At 39.7% G+C, this 20,982-nt stretch overlaps 1 pseudogene; it reads right to left on the bottom strand.

Moving 5' to 3' along the window:
• Positions 1-14,651: 14,651 nt before the first annotated feature.
• On the bottom strand, positions 14,652-20,719 carry LOC115795521 (uncharacterized; annotated as a pseudogene).
• Positions 20,720-20,982: the final 263 nt, after the last annotated feature.

Raw genomic sequence — 20,982 nt, 5'->3', positions numbered from 1 at the left:
GATCTACAAGTCCCAGCAGTACTCTGGGGGGGCAGAAATGGAGGATACAGCTAGAAAAATGTTAGAATGATGAAATGAATAAAGGTCACACTAATTTCTATTCCAGACTCTCTGGTGTTGAGGATTATTTTGTTATATCCAAGGACTCACCTTTTTCTCTCTCTTATGCTTTATGTTGTGTTTGACCCCCTTGACCCCTGCACATAGGGGAGATGCAGGCATGCTGGAACTCCCTAACAGAGGGAGTCCTGGTTTCTGTCTTGGTGCCACTGTCTCTAACACCCATGACACTTGTTTGACCAAACTGCTACATATATCTTGTTGAACTGTGTAAGATGCTGCAAGATTTTGTATAATTAAGACACCCGATTCGAATGTTATCAGTCCATTAAATGGACCATCCATCCATTTTCTTCCGCTTATCCGGGGCCGGGTCGCGGGGGCAGAAGCCTAAGCAGAGAAGCCCAGGCTTCCCTCTCCCCAGCCACCTCCTCCAGCTCATCCGGAGGGACCCCAAGGCGTTCCCAGGCCAGCCGAGATACATAATCTCTCCAGCGTGTCCTGGGTCTACCACGGGGCCTCTTCCCGGTGGGACATGCCCGGAACACCTCACCCAGGAGGCGGCCAGGAGGCATCCTAATCAGATGCCCGAGCCACCTCAACTGGCTCCTTTCGATGTGGAGGAGCAGCGGCTCTACTCTGAGCCCCTCCCGGATGGCCGCACTCCTCACCTTATCTCTAAGGGAAAGGCCAGCCACCCTTCGAAGGAAACTCATTTCTGCCGCTTGTATTCGCGATCTTATTCTTTCGGTCACTACCCAAAGCTCGTGACCATAGGTGAGGGTAGGAACGTAGATCGACCGGTAAATCGAGAGCTTCGCTTTTACGCTAAGCTCCCTCTTCACCACGACGGACCGGTGCAGCGTCCGCATCACTGCAGAAGCAGCCCCGATCCGCCTGTCGATCTCCCGTTCCCTTCTCCCATCACTCGTGAACAAGACCCCGAGATACTTAAACTCCTCCCCTTGAGGCAAGAACTCGTTCCTGAGCCGGAGATGGCACTCCACCCTTTTCCGGCTGAGGACCATGGCCTCAGACTTAGAGGTGCTGATTCTCATGCCAGCCGCTTCACACTCGGCTGCGAACCGTTCCACTGCGAGCTGGAGGCCCCCCCCTGATGAAGCCAACAGAACCGCATCATCTGCAAAAAGCAGAGATGAGACTCTGAGGCCACCAAGGAAGAAGCCTTCCGCCACCTGGCTACGCCTAGAAATTCTGTCCATAAAAATTATGAACAGAATCGGTGACAAAGGGCAGCCCTGACGGAGTCCAACACCCACAGGAAACAAATCCGACTTATTACCGGCTATACGGACCAAGCTCTCACTGTGGTTGTACAAGGACTGAATGGCCCGCAACAATGGGCCAGACACCCCATACTCCCGCAGAACCTCCCAAAGAACACCCCGAGGAACACGGTCGAATGCCTTCTCCAAGTCCACCAAGCACATGTAGACTGGTTGGGCAAACTCCCACGCACACTCGAATATCCTTGAGAGGATAAAGAGCTGGTCCAGCGTTCCACGACCAGGACGAAAACCGCATTGTTCCTCCTGAATCCGAGGTTCGACTAACGGACGCACCCTCCTTTCCAGCACCCTGGCATAGACCTTACCGGGGAGGCTGAGTAGTGTGATACCCCGAAAGTTGGAGCACACCCTCCGGTCTCCCTTCTTAAAGATGGGGACCACCACCCCGGTCTGCCAATCCAATGGCACTGCCCCAGATCTCCACGCGATGTTGCAGAGGCGTGTCAACCAAGACAGTCCTACAACATCCAGAGCCTTCAGGAACTCAGGGCGAATCTCGTCCACCCCAGGGGCTCTGCCACCAAGGAGTTGTTTAACTACCTCAGTGACCTCACCCCCAGTGATGGTCAAGTCATCCCCCTCATCCCCAGACTCTGCTTCCACTACAGAAGGCGTGTCAGTGGGATTCAGAAGGTCCTCGAAGTATTCCTTCCACCGTCCGACTATAGCCTCAGTTGATTCCATTAAATGGACGTTATTAACAATTATCAGTCCCATAAGTGTAGTTCAGACTGGCCCTCCTGCACCTACTAGCCGGCTCAGTAGGCGATTATCACTAATTAATTCGGTAGCTGGCTGCTGGGAGGGACTACGGTGAATCCAGATCCACTCCAGACATCCACTCCAGTTTATGTCACACTGGAACAGGGCCCGGGACATGGCAGGTAACCACCAAAATGTGCATTTAGCCTCTTTTAACATTATTTTGTCATTAACAGAAACGGTTATCATCAAGAAAATGTGTTCAAACCTTAGTATTTTTATGCTAGTGCAGCCTGGAAATTGTTTGTTACTGCTGTATTACTTCCATAAGTATAGTTCAGACAGGCTATCCTGCACCTTCTAGCCGGTGTTGTGCCAAAAAGCGATCGTCTGCGCGTTCGCCATATTGGTAAATAGAGTGCAGTCAGCATGATTTATGAAGGGCTTATATATAAAATGAAGAAATAACCTGTTTTGCAAGAATCTTTAGGAGTCTGTTATTGTACCTACATTATAATCAATCCGGTGCGTTGTGGCCACTTAAAATATCTTTATAGAACTGTGGTGTTATATTTTTGCAATTTCTGCAGCCTTCTGTGCCAGATTTCTGTTTTAAAAGTCATTTTTAATGCCAATGACAGTTTTTACCTTGATAAAAAATAAAAGTCACTTTGGCAAAAACTGATTGCAGCTTCTAACTTGTGATAGAAATGCTGTTTCTCGCTCAAAGTGACCTGATATCACTGATGAGAGATATGTTTGACACGTTTCACAGATTATAGGTCAACAAGTCATTTACAGCCATTTTTTTTTTTTTTTTTTTTTTGACAAATACCAGAAATCAGTTTTTGGCAGACGATCACTTTTTGACACGTTTCACAGATTATAGGTCAACAAGTCATTTACAGCCATTTTTTTTTTTTTTTTTTTTTTTGACAAATACCAGAAATCAGTTTTTGGCAGACGATCACTTTTTGGCACAACACCGGCTCAGTCGGTTCATGTCCACCATTCTAATCACTGATAATCAATGAACTTAATAAAGGCTTCCGGTTCAAACCCGGAAGTCTTTATTTCTCGTCTTTTACATAACATCCGGCTAGAGGACTCCGGAATTGCAGGTGTGTCTGAACCAAAATGTGTTTGGAAAGTTACTGCAGTAATTTATATTATGATGATGTTGTCCTTAAACACAGGTGTTACAAATTACATTAATCAAGGCCATGTTCTTCTATTTCTGTATTTATACACGATCATGTAAAAATGGCTGCTGTGCAGTTGGTTGTAGCTAGTAGCTCATGTACTGTATGAACCTATTGTCTTCCTCCTTGATTTGATACTTTCCATAGCAAAAGTGTTATTCATTTGTGTTATTTTGTCTGTTTATATGTCTGTCCAGTTTACACAGTAACTGAAAAATCTGCTTATCTGTTTGTCAGTGTGACTGCATTTCAGTTTATCTGCCTCTACTTGCTTGTCTTTTTTTCAGTCCCTATTTTTTTCTTTTCTCTCCCACTTTAGTATCATGGCCAAATTCAGGAACAGTGTCCGCTTCAGGACAAACCAGATAAAAATAAAACGGAAAACTATTGGTGGAGGCGTGAAATTTTCATATCTACAAAAGAGCTCCTCGCCTCCCAGCTTAGGTCAGACTGGCACACCCAAACCAGTCACACCTTTGGCTGAAAACACGGATGACATAACTTGCAACACTTTTGATGAAGAGACGGCATACAGTAAGGCAAAGAGAAAAGAGGCCAGCCTGTGGGATTCACTGAAAGATCAAATTTTGCAAGTGTCATATAGATCCTCAGCACCATCCACAAACATTTGCATTGTTTGCAAAGAAAATGAAGAATATCGGTGTCTGGAATGCAGCAGTACTGTCGTATTTTGCAAAAATTGCATTAGGAAAACACACATGAATTCTCTGCACCTTCCAGAGAAATGAAATGTAAGTACTTATTCACAAATTATATTAATTTATAGTATGAATTCGAATTTATTAAGCAAGTTCTTAATAGCTTTAAAAAAGAATTCTCATGATGTTTGTTTTCTTTGTCATTTTTCTTGCCACTCTTAGAGAACCCACTATGAGACAGCTTGGCTTGAGTTAGTGCTGCATTTACCAGATGATCACATCACCCATGGAGTGTACACAAGAGACGTGAACATTTGTGTAAACACAGGTTTGTTCCTAAAATTTATTATGTAACATTGTACAGTTTTAATATAATTTTCAAATAATATATATGTCAGTTAAATATGGATGCACACGTAAAGACTGTATCACCTTCATAAAAACCTGAGGTCTTGTTTAGGATGTATTTTCTATTTTGCCAAAATAGTTGGAATTTGTATTTTTGTGATAAGTTGAAAAGGTAAGTATATCTTTGAACTGTTATTTCTTGTTTTTATTTATAAGTGCTGCCAGTGAACAGGATGGAAAGGATTGGTACTGAGTAAATCAGAAGGACAACTCAGGTTTGGAGACAAAGTTTGAGATGTGAGGCTGAGATGGTTTGGACATGTGCAGAGGAGGGAGGGTGGATATTTTGGACAAAGGATGTTGAAGATGGAGCTGCCTGGCAGGAGGAAAAGAGGAAGACCTCAGAGGAGATTCATGGATGTAGTGAAGGAGGACATGCAGAGGGTTGGTGTGACAGAGGAGGATGCTGGGAACAGGGTGAGGTAGATGTCGATAATCTGCTGTGGAGACCCCTAAAGGGAGTAGCCAAAAGAAGTCCTCATATGGGGATCATAGACTTATTTTACAGCATAACAAAATAAAGGTGGGAGGTGTTAACGCCTCTACTTTGGGAGGTGTTAACGCCTCTACTTTACATATGAATAGCAGCGCTGCAAGCCGAAGCAGCGGCGACAGACCCACGTGGCTTCTCTGTCATTGGATGAAAAAATGTCATCACAATTGATTACTCACATGTGATTGGTTGGTAGATCTGTCCCCCATTGGCCTTTATAAAAACAGGCCTGGGTAAGCCCCTCCCTAATAAATAATAACCCAGTAATAAAAATTATTTTTAATTATTATTTCTGTGATATACCTTGTATGTTATGTTGTATTCATGCCATGCTAATAACCTCAACTAAAAGGAATTCAATTAAGAGAAACAAATTGTGAGGCACAAGTTTGAATTTTTTAAATATTTTTATTTATAAAGCAATATGCACATACACACACACACACACACACACACACACAAACACACATCATATAATCTATATATGTAGATTAGCGGCCGGTGGAGAGGCCCGCTTTCACGAGGAGCTTCTGGGGTGTTGAAATATAGACGACGTCCTCCATTGTCGTACCAGGAAAGCAGCGTAGACAAAGACCGCAATTCAGTTTGAACGGAAGAGAAGGAAGGCACTGATTGGTCTTGCAGACCTTCAGTGTGATCCCGCACGTGATCTGTATTGTCCAATCACAGGCGAGGAAGCTGCCACACGGAATTCAATTCATTTAATTTCAAGTCAGTTCAATTTTATTTATATAGCGCCAGATCACAACAAACAGTCGCCTCAAGGCGCTTTGTATTGTGGGTAAAGACCCTACAATAATACAGAGAAAACCCAACAGTCAAAATGACCCCCTATGAGCTGGAAGATGTGTTGTACATACATCCACTGTCCGTTTAAGCAGGACAACTGAGAAGGTGACTGTTGCATAAAAGATTTTCCTTTTTTTTTTTTTTTTTTTTACATTTTACATTTACAATTTTTCTCATTAAGGTTTTGCTGATATCTCTTATGTACATCCATGTACAGCAAAATAAAAGTTTATATGTTTTATATGTTTATATGTTTTCTTATTCCATCTGCCTTGGTAGTCTTTAATGTCATTAATGCATGTGAACATTCACTGAACGTTTATAGCAGCGTTCATGGGATGTTGTCTGAATGTTCAATGCTAGCTGGGAAGCCACTGCACAGGAGAGGATGATGGTGTGACAGACTTTTTGTTACAGTGAATTAGACTGAAAACTGAGTATGCTTTTCAATGAAAATAATGCTTGTGGTGTCACCAAAATCAAGTTATAGCCTTTGTTTATCTCCCTCAGTCCACTAAAGTTCAGGGTTCACAAAAAACTCCATGATAAAGGCTCACAGACAGAAGCTCACAGACAGAAGCTCACAGACAGAAGCTCACAGCCTTATTGGAAAAAGGGACAAAAGCTGAAAACATCCAAAAGTATATTTCCAACTAGATAATACTATGTGTAGTCACATTGTAATGGAAAAAGGCTTAAAAGATGATAATGTAAATTTGATTATATATCTCAAAATAAAAATATGTTGGTTACAACTTGGGAGGGGTAGACCACTGGTGAGTATTGGTGACCACTGGTGAGTACTTGATTTGCATTTGTATGACTCACAGAAACGTCCTTTACATATGAGAGCCTGCCCTAGACCTGAGGAGAGGGGGGGAGCTGAGAGAGCACTGACACAGAGAGTCCACGGCAGTTTCCCTACAGTTTACTGTTCTGGACAAATCCTCCTGCTGAGAGCCCTAAAGCTCAAGGCGCGCGTCAATATTACATACAAGAAACTGTCGAAAAACCCACTTTTCATGCAGTGATAGTTGTTTGTGTTTATATAACAAAACTGAAAATTTCTACTATAATAATATTGCAGTTTTCAACATAAGTTTACAGTTAATTGTGGATTTAAAATTTGATTGGTTACTCAAAAATATTCACATATAGAGACTAGTTTGGGACACAGAACAAAAGTGTAAAGCATTTCCTTTACTTTATTTCCTTGGTGGTGTTGCTTGTATTAACAGTTATGGCAGCTGCTCAATGCCATAGTTCCATATTGATCATATTAACCAAACCATAACCAAACCAAAGCATTATTACCTTGGTAAGACAGTTGACGATTTTGTAAATGGTCTTTAATATTCTGCTGCCCACTTGCTTTGCTTTGCTTTCTCAGCTTTTCATCTGAGAAATGAAACATTTTCAAGCACTTTTACTGTTTCTACTGTAGGTTAACATGCTGTACGGAGCCCTGGTGGGAGAATCAATTTCCCAGTTTCGTCACTATATCTCCAGACGCAGAAGCTTAGCTGGTCTTTGTAGCCTATTTGATGATGGGGCAGTATGCCCAGCATGTCCAAAGGTTGGAACTAGTTATAGAAATTCATTACATAATTTGAAAAGTATTCATATAAAGGTCTTTTGCAATGAATGTGACTCGTGTTGGGCTTTCTGATCCCATCCAAATTCTACACAATCCCCTCATTTGATGATTTGCTTCCATCAGTGACAAATCAGAAGCATCTATGATTCTTGATGTTTCTGTTTCAGACTGATGGCACAATGATCGTGACCATGGATGCCAATTTTGGCCTTGTAAGAAAAAGAAGTTCTGGAACAAGTGCGGCTGAACCCTTGAACGGTAACAGCATGTTTGTGAAGGACGCAGATGTTGAGGAATATCTCTCATCACATCCTGATAGCTCCAAACCAGCTGAGGTGAGTAAATCTTGAATCATTTTTCCTGTCACTGCTGTATCAGCACTGAGGTGTTATCCACAAAAAAGTTTTTTTTGTTTTGTTTTTTTTTAATATTTTGAAATTAATGTGTTACGTAACATGTAACATTTAAAATCTGTTCGTGAAAAAAGAGAGATTTTTCTGCGTGTGCACATGTGGAGTAGAAGTTTCTTTGAGATAATCTGTATCTTATAACAATAATTATAACTTGACTGAGGACATATATTTCTTCTTTTAATTAGGACTATAGCAACTTAAAAGCTGGAAATTTACTTTGGTCCCAAAACCAGCAAAAAAAGCTAGATGTAACTGGTTTATTTGGAGCTGCATGTCGTCATGAAATACCATTAATGTTTTTGAACATGACTCATGGAGAACGGTGAGTTTATTAATCAGTGCTGAAGTCAATGACCTATTGTCAAACATGTTAAATCCCCAAAAATTGTTATTCTGGTTGGATTGGACTGGTTGGATTGGTTGGATTGGTTGGATTTTCACTTATTAAATGGCAACCATTAGGATGATCAAAGACTCCTTTTTGTTTGTGCTGTTTTTAAAAACAGGCTAGCATATCCAATGTATATCATCAGTGAGCTGGTGAAAAGATACCAGAGCAAGAACATCGATCTGCATTTCATATACCACATTGCATGTGTGTTGTCCTCGCATATGCGTGTGAGTATCTTCTTTACAGTATGGCAGAAGGAAAACAAAATGTTACTAATAACACACTGTTTTGTGTTCATCAGATAAACGGAGGAGTACCACAAGGTATTTCCCTGGCTGTACCAGCGTTTCATGTTTATGGGCATAAACTGCAGTGCCAGGTATTAACATGTCATCCTACGTCCATACACATACATTATTCACTTCATACGCTGAAACTGCTGTACAGTATACAGCCATGCACTATGAGAGTGTCTGTTAATCACAGATCATGTACAGCACACGAAGGCTTCATGGGTTTGGACTAACAGATGGAGAAGGCATGGAGAGGTTTTGGTCCTTTCTGAGAAGATTTTCACGAGTCACAAAAGCGATGACTCCATCCCATCAGCTTGACCTTCTGACTGATGCACTATTGCATTATGGGAGGAGAAAATCAGCAGATTTAGGTGAATATATTTCTGTATTTGCTTTTAAAATGAACTGACTACTAACGACTCAAACTGAGACAAACTGTAGAGCTGTCAATTCTTCTTATAGAAGTGCAGCTCCTTCAGAGATGGGACAAAGCTGAGAAGGTCACCAGTCTTGCTGAAGAGGAGATTTCTGCAGTCCTGAAAGAGGCACCAGGTGAGCCTGCTTTTACAGAATATGTTCCTAGTTGTAAGTATGTCTTACTGAGTGTTTTATTTCACTTTTTGTCCTCTGTGTTTGTCCAAGTCTGTATTTCAGAACAAGATATAGGACAGTGGATGGAAAGGGAGACAGAAGTTGCCAAACATCCACTTTTGAAAACAAGACCAAAAGGTGCTGATTTAGCATGATTTATGATTTAGCTGACTGTGTGTTCAGGTAGCTGAAAGAGGCTACTTCTACAGGACTGAAGTTAAAATTATTTGTTTGCATTAAAAGATAATCAGAGATTCAAGATGGAACTATGTGAAAGCCCTTTAATGATTCTTATATTTTCATCACATACTTTTTAATGTACAGCAGTGTTTTACTTGGTTAAATTATGCATTGTTACCTTTTCTTTAGACACTGTTCCAAAATGGAAGAGGAATTATGTCATGAAGCTGATAGAATTCAACCAGCTCAGGTCGAACATATTTCTACTGAAGTTACTACAACACCTATACATAGTGAACTATGTTTAGTGTTTTTCTATTGAAATTTCCATCCATGAGAGTTCACATTTTAGAACTTTAAATATGCAAGTTTGAAGTTGTGCAAACTAATATCGACTATGCAACCCTAAAATGTCAGTTTTTCATGTGCATTTTCAAATATAGATCCCTGACCCAGGATTCACCCACTGCAGATGAGACACAGTAAGTTAGCTGTGTTGATGTGTATCATTCCAAGTGACACAAAGGGTACCATGATTGGAAACAGCACCGTGATGTTTTGTTTTTTTGTGCTTATTGTGTTTAGGCTGGAGAGCTCTCTTCAAACTATTGAAAAACAATATAATATTACAAGAAGATGGTGTCATTCAGCTTCGATTTTCCAGTCAACACTGAGAGAGCTTGACCAGGAAGTCAGAGGTCAGCTGATACTGCGAGCACGAAATGAAGCAATGGAGAGGGTCACTCTGTTCAACCTCAAAAGAAAATATCCTGGTACAATTACTTGGTTTATTTTGCTTTTATTTATATTTGTTTTGGACATTATAATGATCTATCTTTTGATATTGACAAGAACACATTGTTTTCCTTCTCACATAGAGAAATGTGTTTCCTGTGTTAATAAAAATATCTGGGTGTCATATTCACCTAAAACAGTTCTCAGTGGATTGGCCGGTCTATAAACTTGCATTATCTAGGCCTTTTATTATGCAAGACACAGAGCTATGTCAATTTAAAGTATTGTGGGGTTTTGTTTTTGGGTCTATGTAAATGTCATTTTTTTTATACTTTGTTACAGATGGACAAGGAATTGCTATAAGGCTGTCCAAGCAAATAAACAGCTGTAACAGGAGACTGAAGAAGATGGTAATGGAGTGCAACAGTCTGCAGTGGCCACCTCAGTCCACCATCTTCCCATCACAAGTAGAATTTCAAGATGTGTGTAATGTCTCCGTGCCCTTATATGCATGCCTTGATGAACAAGTGGGTATATTTCAAATGCTGGTGACCAGTCAATTTATAATTACTTTTTACATTCTGTTATTTGTGCTACTTTGTTGTACTAAAGTGCCCAAGTTTTCTTCCTAATTTCTTTCAGACAGAAGAAGGCAATATTCCAAGGGCCCTGAAAAGGCGAGCCATTGATGCGTTGCATTTAAAGACCAGAGCAGCTCCTGCTTCAGCGGGAGATTGACAGTGTCATTCAACACCTCCACCAGCAACATGCTTACTTGCATTCATCGATAAACAACACTAAGGACCCTGGCTCCAAAGCTGTTCTTGTTCACAGGATTATGCTGTTGGAAAGGAAACTGTATAATGCTATGATGATGTTTCAGCATCATATTCCAACTGTTGCTCCGCCTTCACATGCTTACCTGACAGTCTAATTCTGTGTCTCAGACAGTCGTGTCACCTGATCTGCATGTTTTACTGTATTGTGACAGTCACAATGATGAGGGTGAGGGTGAGGATGACATCACCACCACCACTTGACAATATTGTCAGTGGTGGTGGTGATGATATTTATGTCAATTAATAGTGAACATTGTCATGATAATGAAGATCTTGTGCCTAAATAATGCCACGTTCCGACAGCAGAAACTCCACTGATGCAGGTCTACAGAACTTGCATTTGTTCTATTTTGTGTTAGACATGAGCAGCTGTCACCCTGCTAAAAGACATCTGTTTGATTTCACTGGCCAAAGTTATAAATGCATTTGTTGTATTTGAGAAATAAATAATGCAGCAAGATATTTTGTTGTGTCAAAAACGTTTTATAGGAGAAACTGAATGTGAATTTGATGTCAATATAGTTGTACTTCAAATCACTGAAGATGTACCGTGTAGTTTTCAATTTTGATATAGTGGACTTGTAGTAAATTTGTAACAGTTAAATTTGACATTAATGGTCACATTGCATAAAAACCTGCCTAACATATATTGAGGTAGATGGAGTTGGTAGGTATGGTTGGCATGCAGTGGGTTATGGTGAGTCCTGTAGGTGAAATGTAGAATTTAGTGGACTAATTGTCATATGACAAAGTTGGCATATGACAACAACACATGACCTTTAAGCAAAAAGTGAGAGGAACATCACACTGCCAACTGTTCTGTTGAAGTTCAGCAGGTCTGGATTGACATCAAGTCCTAACATGGCAACATATACCCTACCTGCTTTCTTTTTTCAATATATTAACATAGTTTAAGCATAAGTGTATTAAAGAAGTCCACACCATAAACTTATAGAGGATGGATTATCTATATAAACTGTACTAACAGTGTACTTCTTCTGTACTAGATATTGGATCTAATCAGTGAACATGACCATATTTGGAGTTGTACTTTGCAAACAGGAAAAAAACAATACAGCTGTGGTGGTGATTTGTATAAGCTTGCATATCATCGTCTAAGGAATTGCAGTTTTTAAAAATGGGGTTAGGGTTAGGGTTAGAGTTTGGGCTGAAAACACCAACCTGCTCTCGTTTGCAGATTATCAAAGGCACAAGTGCACAAGTTTCTATTTACACAACCCTGTAGATTCTTGGTAATGTTACTGTAAGATTCTCAGTTCTGTACAATAAGTGTGGAAGACATCACACAAATTACTTGAAAACATTCAGAGAACATGTCGTGCTGTTTGCTACTAATTTGCAACACAGAATAATAATAATAATAAAAGGTAATAATAATAATAAATGTAACATTGTAAATGATATGGGAAGGGGGATATTAAAGTCCACATTAATCACTGACTGAGCAGTGGAAAATAAATGAAGTACAGTACCTGTTAAATGCTTGGACACAAAGATAAATGTAAGTGGTGAGGTGGCCTATAACAAAACCAAAAGATGACATGAATAGATGCATAAATAATGAAACAGTCGAAGTAAAATGTAATGCAGGGTCTAACTTCCACCTTGATTACATACATGAAAGGGATGTGTGCAGGCACTATGTGAGTGATGTGAAAGTCAGTCCAGCTTGGTAACTCCATCTAGGTGCCGTTTACACGAAGCCGTTTTCACTGGAAACGGTGTCGTTTTGATGCGTTTCAGCCTTTCGTTTACACGATGGCGTTTCAGAAACGATCCGCGTTTACACGAGGACATGTGAAACGATGAAAACGATGTAGTTCCCATGCCAGGCCACAAGTTGGCGTTGGTTTTCTCTTTGCAAAGTTTGTTTACGCAAGACGCGCATGCGTGGAGTGACACAGTAGGTAGTGCGGCAAATTGTTCATTACTTACAAAACGGCCAATGTGAGAGGTTTTGTGTGGACCGATGATGAGGTTGGATCGCTGCTGCACACAACGCTGAATTACAAACGGTAAAAACACAGGAAAAGCATAAGAAGCACTCGTGAATCCGCGAGTACTGTTTATCAGTTTGCGCGTGCGCGAAAAACTGGCCGTCGCAACCATAGTGCGCATGTGCGAGTCGAGCGTTTTCAAATCACCCCGGTTTCAAGTGTTTACACGAAAACGCAAGCCGGTGCGTTTCTGAAACGCTCCACTCTGGCCCCCGTTTCTGAAACACATCGTTTTCACTCTGTTGTCGTGTAAACAGAAGGGCGAAACGCATCAAAACGACACCGTTGTCGTGTAAACGCAAGGCCGAAACGCATCAAAACGACACCGTTTCAAAATGAAAACGGTCTCGTGTAAACGGCACCCTAGTTTAGTTTGGATTATATGAGTGTGATGGACAACTGTAAGATTCATTCTGTATTGCTGTTTGACCTGTTTGAAAATGTAAATTAAACTCCCACAAAGACAACCTGTTTATCTAGATCTATTTATTTAAATTTCTTGAACAGTGACGATGATACAAGATTTGATACAAAAACATTGTAACTGTTTCATAGCTTCATACTATTGGAAATATAGTATTAAATACACAACTACACATTTAACATTCAGAGGCTCTTCTAACAGCAGTGGTGCTGGATTCGCGTTATGGCCGACAGCCGGCTGCCTGAAATGGAACCAAGCCCACTGACGGCAAACAGGCCCAAACAGGAATCGAACACAGCAGCTCAGCGGCCATGACAGCGACGTGGCCAGGCCTCATAGATTCATTCCAACTAAAACATCATTTGCGTTCAGCGATCAATAACAATGAAACCAAAAACCACAGTTCTCGCCAAAAGTGCCATCAAAATTTATTTTAGTGGAGAAACTCTTCCTGGAAAGAAACCGGAAAAGAGTCCGTTGCCCTGGTAACGCCGGTCACATGACGTATCCAGACTGAAAAAATGATGGCACAAAGAACTCACAAAAACAGTCCTTTCCTTACAATCCCGTTCATACAGCTAAGTAATAAATAAACTTATTTTTATTTTCTGAATATCATCAAAAAGCTGAGGAGATGAGGCAGCCTACAGAGAGGAGGTCCTGAAGCTGACAGCCTGGTGTTCAGAGAACAACCTGCACTGAACACCATGAAAACCAAAGAGGTCATCATCGACTTCAGGAAGCACAGGACTGACCCAGCCCCTCTACATCAACAGCGAGTGTGTGGAGAGGGTCCACACCTTTAGGTTTCTTAATTTTGAGGAAGGTGCCCATGTTGAAGGCAAAAAGCAAGGAATAAAATGAACAGATACACAGCAGTCATGAAGCCATTTGAAAGCCTGACTTTAAACTATATCAATTTTAAACCTTATGAGGTGCAGATATTATAGACATAGTCATTTTACAGAATAAAAATGTAATTAAAAATTATACAGAGAAAATGCTCCTCCTTCATCTGTACATATGTTGATGTGAAATACTTTATCACCAAATATATAGATTGAAATATTTCACTATTATCAGTATGGGCAGAGTGTTGCTATTCTAATATTGTCTGAGAATAAAATGATTCCCTCCTATGTGCAGTTGTTACATTAACATATTTGGAATGCTTCCTCTTACCCAAATGGCTTGCTTCCACTTGCTTTAGAAAAAATGCATTTGTACTCTGTAGTTTGACAATCTAAATGAATTTCAAACTGTAATCCACTTACAAAATTCATTTTATTAGAAAAACACACATTTGCATCCATTCACAGTACAAATTACATTTTGCCTTAATATATTTGTGTGTGCTGTGAAGCAAACATTTTGTATTACAATCTAAGTTGTATTTGAACTCAGTATTAACATCCTTTTTCAGAACGCTGAACTACGTAGAACAAAGTATCAACATTACAAGAACACATGTATGAAAGTAAACTCCTGGCAGTACATTATCTTAAAGCACTTAAAAGTGCACTTTAAGGTGTGTGATTCTGGCAACGAATGCACATGTTCTTTTTGAAACCACATGCCATGTGTGACCACAGCTGGCAGGCACTGCACTGACGCCACTCACGCCATTTCTTCATTGCATTCTTCTGCTTGTCATTGAAATGAGCATGGCAGATGCAGCAACAGTAAGAGTCCACTAAAAAACACATAAAGTGGGGTTGTTGGATCAGGATACTGGATTTATTAAATATTAAAATGGACAATACACTACTTTCTTTGAAGACATACCATTTACAGGTGTCGACACAGTCTCAATTCTTGATTTTTCCACAGGCTCCTCAGTGCTGTGTGCACCTAAAGAAAATGTCACAGGTTAGAAGAAGCACAGATGCAAGTGTTAAGATGAACGTGGGACAATACATGCAGCTATCAAAATTATGAATTTACAAACAGCTGTTTCAAGTTATGAAATTTATTAGAAAGTTAGAAATCCAAGACATGGCTGATGAGTTCATATCACACAATGACCTCACTGTGTGCAATGAGCTGATATCCACCCATTTATATATCTATTTTCCACCACTTCTCTGGTTCTGAGTCAGTGGGGCAAAGCTATCCAGACCTTGTTCTATCTCACTACATCTACCAGGACTTCCAAGGCAATTCCAATGTCTTCACAATCTCTTCCCAATCCAAGTATTATTATATGTTCAATATGCATAATTGTGCATGTCTACATAAAACTGTCACACAGGCAGCTATAATATATATATATATATATATATATATATATATATATATATATATATATATATATATATATATATACACACACACACACACACACAGACACACACCAACTTAATTATCACTCACAATAATTCACTGTCCCTTCGGATACAGTCCATGGTAAGTTTTGGTTTGTCTAGTCCAGTTGACAGCTTCAGCCCATTGGTTGTGCTAATAAATATTATATTACATGACAGCAAAGGTCCTAAACATGTGGCTATGTGAATTAATATGCTGATTGAGATGCTGCCAAGAACTGGTGTAATGTGTTTCCCAAATCAATGCTTATCTTTTCTACTCCTATATAATGCAAATCTGAAGTGTTTAATTAAGAGCCCAAAACTAGCCACTTATTATGTCCTATAGTGTGGGCAGCAGGGTTATAATAGTTTTGGATTTTACATTATAGTTTAGTTTTAGTTAGTTTTTACTTTTTTTTCTCTAATTCAGTTAGTTTTAATTAGTTTTCAGAGTGGTTTTGCTCGTTTTTATTAGTTTTTATTTTTGGTTTCATGCTTAGTTTTAGTTAGTTTCAGTTAGTTTCAGTATTAGTTTTAGTATTTTCATACCTAATCAGGTGCAAGATTCAAGGCGCAAAAGTGACTATTGTGTAATGAAAACTTGACAAAAGATACAGTTTAAAGAAATATAGTCAACAACCAACTGTTCACAAGACATGCTAAATTTGTGTAATATTAAGGACACACATGAGCATAACCAGGGAGAAACAAAGAAAAACATGAACTCCCAAACTCAATAAATTCTACAATAAACTCCACAATAAACTTCAGCATCAGTGCAGCAGATTAATAACGCCTACATGTGGTGTTAAACAAAAACAAACTCTTTGAAGGAGTCAAAGCTCAAATCCAGCTGCATCCTGATGTTCTCACCACCTGAAGCTGCTTCTGTTTTGGAGCTAGCTTGGTTAGATGCTCGCTAATTAAACCTGCAGGGTCTTTGCGGCCTCTGTACACAACCTACAGAAGTTGCCGACCTCATGTCCGCATTTATGCTTGTGTAGCTGGATTGTGTGTGTTAATTACCTTGTGGTCGTGTGCAGGTGTTTGTACTCAAAGAACCTCCATACGGGACTCGGCAGACCGCAGCCATTACTTTGCGGACCAGCGCAGTGAGCGCACGCACATGCGCACTCACACAGTTGTCCTGTGGCGCTCCCAGCTTAAACTCGGAGAGCGGAAACAATGATTTCATATCAATCCACAAGGCTTAAAAAAACCCCCAAAAAAACAAGTAAATGAAAGTAAGTTTATCGATTATTTCAGTTAGTTTTAGTTAGTTTTGTAAACTCACAATTCAGTTTTAATTAGTTATCGTTTTTTCCTTTTAATTATAGTTTTTATTTATTTCAGTTAACGACAATGTTTTTTCAATTTCAGTTTTCGTTATTTCGTTCGTTTTCGTTAACTATAATAACCCTGGTGGGCAGAGAATCTTTAATGAAGAATGATATATTTTTGTTCTAGAATTAAGGCTCTGACCCTTGGGGTGAGAACCACATCAGCGACCCCAAAATGTATTACCCAGTTATACCTAAGAAATTTACCAATATTGAAATGTAAAAGATGTAAAACATCAAAGCCTACTAATTGTGAAGACACCCTCTGGAGCCATCACCACAACAGTACCAGATGTTTCAACTGCCTCTTCAGCACTCTGTGCACCTGAAGAGAAAAAGAGGGAGAAAGTGTCCAAAAACTCATCCCCACAAAGTGTTCAAGAATCTACAGTGAAGGATAACACTGTCTCCAACAAAATCCAATATATAGTGTCAGACCACATTATACCTGTACTATTTATAAAAAAGGACATTTTGATAATATTATTAAAAAACCCCAATGGGATTTAGGTAATAATTTTATCTGTTATTGTTGCATCTTTACCTTACAATATAAAGCACCTTCAGGTGAGTGTTGTGATTTTGTGCTACATAAATAAAATTGAAACAGAATGGATTTTATTATTTTTAGAATCCACTAAACAAGAGACATTTTTTCTAGCTACTAAAAATATGTTCTTTAGATGACAGTTTAATTGTGACTGATAATGATAAGGATCATGTTCAGATGTCTTCTGTTTACCAATTAGAGTTTCAATACAAAAAGATTTATATTACAATAATGTTTTGGAGAAGCTGAAAACAAACAGGTGCTGACGTGGGGTACATCCTGAACAGGTTGACAGAGCTGACCATCACTGCTTGGTTAATCAAAATAAATGTATTTTACATCTGAGATTGTATCCATTTCTGTCCAGTGACATATTAAATCCATCCATCCATCCATTTTCTTCCGCTTATCTAGGGCTGGATCGCGGGCGCAGCAGCCTAAGGCAGGGCTCTTCAACTCCAGGCCTCGAGAGCCCCTGTTCTGCAGGTTTTAGATGTGTCCCTCATCCAACACACCTGAGTCAAATATAGACGTCATTAGCAGGACTCTGGAGAACTTGACTGCATACTGAGGAGGTAATTCAGCCATTTGATTCAGGTGTGTTGGATCAGGGACATATATAAAACCTGCACGACAGGGGCTCTCGAGGCCTGGAGTTGAAGAGCCGTGGCCTAAGCAGAGAAGCCAGGCTTCCCTCTCCCCAGCCACCTCCACCAGCTCATCCGGAGGGACCCCAAAGCGTTCCCAGGGCAGCCGAGAGATATAATCTCTTCAGCATGTCCTGGGTTTGCCTCAGGGCCTCCTCCCAGTAGGACATGCCCAGAACACCTCACCCAAGAGGTGGCCGGAGGCATCCTAGTCAGATGCCCAAACCACCTCAACTGACTCCTTTCAATGTGGAGGAGTAGTGGCTCTACTTTGAGCCCCTCCCAACGGCTCCATTCCCCACCCTATCTCTTAGGGAGAGGCCAGCCGATGAGAGGAAGCTCATTTATATATTAAAGCCATAAATTTTTTGGGTTTTTGATCCCATATCTTTAAGTATTTCCAATTTCACTTTAGCTTTACTTATAGAGTATGACAAACTGTTGAGCTGCTTATCAGGCTACAGATAAACACAGTGTACTATAAATGCACAAGTTCAACATCTAGCCATACAGTACATGCTTACTCTATGGATAGATGAGGTTCATACATAGTCTATATATAAACCACTTACCTATTTGGAATGAAATCTGCTCTGCAGACTTTAAAATGGCTTCTAACTGTTTTCTTCCATAGCGGGACGGCTTTTTCAGGGTCAGGCCATCAGAAACCCCATAGCATTTATGGTGATGCTATGATTTTGAAGAGACTGGTACGGTACCCTGTCAATACCACCAGACTCATCTAAAATGAAATACAGACATTTATCAAATGTTATAAACATTCATAGCTCAGGACACACCAGACAACTGAATAATCAGACTACAGACCAGATTTAGACCAAATTTAGACTGAATGAGTCTAAAATTGTTATAGTATTATAAATCATGCTTACTGTATTTTTTGTTGAATATTTTCATCACCTTCTTGGCAAGGGCATCAACTGGTTCTTTGAAAGCAGAGGCAGTTAAGGAGCTTCCTGAAAATTCATTGGAAAAACATTGTAAATAGGGAGTTAACTGTGCCATATGACAAGTTTGGGTTCATCAGTATGAGTGTGTGTGTGTGCCAACCTTTAAAATGCAAAGCAAAACTGTTTAGTGTGTCTGATGAATCCAGAAAAGCAGCGGCTCCTTTGCTGCTCACTTCATGGACTTCTAAGTTGGATCTCTGACAGTCAAATGACATAACAGCTGTTTTCACCCCCAGCTTCTCAAGACTGGATACCTTTAACAATGTTTAGGACAAAAAAGGCATGTATAAATATTAAGCATTCATAAAAATATAACAGTTCAGAAATTTTTCATTAACATTCAAAGGTACCTGTACATATTGATACAAAGTACTGCAAAGAAAATGGGTGTTCCATGTAAACATAAAACCAATTCCACAATGTCATTGATATAAAGATTTGTTTATGAAACTGTACAGCTGTCAGTGATGGAGCAAAATTATAATTATTAATTGAATGTCTTATGATGTTCAGCACATGATCAGTACAGAAATCTATTTAAACATGACAACATTTTGAATGTTTAGTTAAATTTTTTCCATGAAATAATCGTGTCTTGTTCATGTGAGAATGGCTGAAAAGCATCTTTAATTATATGATACCAACAGTTCCCAGCATGGATGGCAAACCTCAAACTTGAGCTGCTTGAGGTGCTTTTTCACTTTAAGCTCCCTCATCTCAGGGCTAAGATGCTGCGTTTTTCCTTCAGCTTTAAGAGCGGCTGCCTCCTCATGGTACTTGTTTTTCTGCGCTTCTCCTAATGAGGAACATTTTTGCTTAATATCTTTAAGTTTGCCTAAAAATGAAAGATAAATAAATAAGTGTGTCTGAGTTTTCTTCTTTCATGTACAATATTGAGACCATTATTGGACAAAGCCAATTGGCTCACCCACAACCTACACTCACTAATATAAACACATATTTTAAAATCTTTTCTCCAGTGATGTAGTCACTGTGTTGTTTGATCAGTTTGAGAAATTACAAAGGGCTCAATGTACTTTACATCCATAACATAATATTAGATGTTTAGCCTAAATTGTTGTTATAAGTATTTCACAGAGCATCCCTTTGTGATGAAGAATAAAGAGCAGAGATAAAAATAATGACCAATATGAATAGTCATGGCATGATATGGGGATGTGCCCTGCAAAACTGAAAGCAATAAAGCAAGCTCATTCCAGTGTGCTTTTTTGTTTTGTACCATCTATGTCGGCAGATAAGCACCTCCCATAATTCCATGAGGTCTGAAATTGCTCTATTTTCCTCTTAGTGAGACCTTATTTTCTCAGTTATATTTATACAGCATAAACTATAAAACATATTTAGTTAGAGTCAGATTCGTTTGATACGGATGGTGTAACAGATGGCTTGTAAAGTTACTGAGGAAAGGAATGTCTAGTGTGACTAGAGAATGGGCTAAAAAGCAAATGTAATATAGAGCAATACACATTATATACAATAATGTAACAAGCATGATAAGACTCTTAAGAGACTTAAAGAAGGAATAACTTTAAGCTCTGATATCAGCCCTGTTATATGCATATGAGTATGTTTGATATATGATACAAAACCTGTGAACATGACAGCTATAAGAATATTCTCACCCTTGTGTCGCAGCAGATCCCTGCAGAAAAGATTGTAAGCTGAAAGACCAACGGCTGTAAAGTTTGGTCTTTTGAGGTGTTGGGCCAGAGGGCGCTTTAAGAGACCTTCTATGGTTGCCAATCCAGTTCTGAAAGACAAATAAAGATCACGACAACATCCATGCATTTTCTTTCCACATATCCTTTTCAGGGTCACGGGGGGCAGAAGCCTATCACAACATAATAAAGATAATATACTGTAACCGTGTTCCGGGTTGATGCTATTTTCATATCACAGTAGTTCACCTAGATGTAAAATGTATCGGTGCAGTAACAACATTATGAAGCTTACATCTATAACGCGTGGTGCCAACCAGTGGCCTCTGCTGCTGTGGGGATCATTGGAGAGCCAACACTA

This window comes from Archocentrus centrarchus, chromosome 17, assembly GCF_007364275.1.
Source record: "Archocentrus centrarchus isolate MPI-CPG fArcCen1 chromosome 17, fArcCen1, whole genome shotgun sequence".
NCBI lineage: Eukaryota > Metazoa > Chordata > Actinopteri > Cichliformes > Cichlidae > Archocentrus > Archocentrus centrarchus.
The sequence above is the reverse complement of the archived record's forward strand: the minus strand, read 5'-3'. Positions and strand labels throughout refer to the sequence as shown.